This window comes from Eschrichtius robustus, chromosome 1 (genome assembly GCF_028021215.1).
Source record: "Eschrichtius robustus isolate mEscRob2 chromosome 1, mEscRob2.pri, whole genome shotgun sequence".
In the NCBI taxonomy this organism is placed as follows: Eukaryota; Metazoa; Chordata; class Mammalia; order Artiodactyla; family Eschrichtiidae; genus Eschrichtius; species Eschrichtius robustus.
In genome coordinates, this window is record NC_090824.1 from 168,997,071 (window position 1) to 168,997,901 (window position 831).

Genomic DNA, 831 nt, shown 5'->3' on the forward strand with positions numbered 1-831 from the left:
GTTAGTCTTTGCTTGGTCAGTCCTTTTACTATCAATTTTTTTGTTTCCAAGCAGTTTGGTTTTTTGTTTGCTTATTATTGAAGTATAGTTGATTAACAATATTGTGTTAGTTTCAGGCATACAGCAAAGTGATTCTGTTATACATATACATATATATTCTTTTTCATTTTAGTTTATTACAAGGTATTGAATATAGTTCCCTGTGCTATACAGTAGGACCTTGTTGTTTACCTATTTTATGTATAGTGTATTCAAGTATTTTGAGCATGTGTCTTTTATAAGCAGAATATAACTAAATTTGTTTTTTTTCTTTAAGTGCCCAATTTGAAAATAATTTTCAGTTGGAAAAGTATGTGTGCACACACACAGACACACACACATACACACACACATGTTTATGTATCTTCCCATACTGTGGCTGAGGATCAGAGAAGTCTCCTTTACTTGAAATAGATTTCATATTTCTGTTTCCTGATGTTTTACTTTTTCAGGGTGATTTATAATAGGAGGAGGCAAATAAATCTGAACTCCATCCTCTTAAAACCGGCAATGCATCTCTTATGTATTATGATTTTTAAAAGTATCTTCTTTGTATATAGTCATAATCTCTCATCCCTTTTTGTCCCTAATGTTGATCTTTCTTATCATAATTGCAAAAGGTTTATTTTCCTTTCAAATAATTAGTGTTAATAAACTTTTTTCAAATTACCCAGTTTGAGTGTGTCATCAACTTCCTAACAGATATATAATAGTTGTATAAATGTATTTTATCATTGAATAAATGATAAATCTTTTTCTTTTTAAACTTTATTTTCCTGCCCAAAGCAGAAC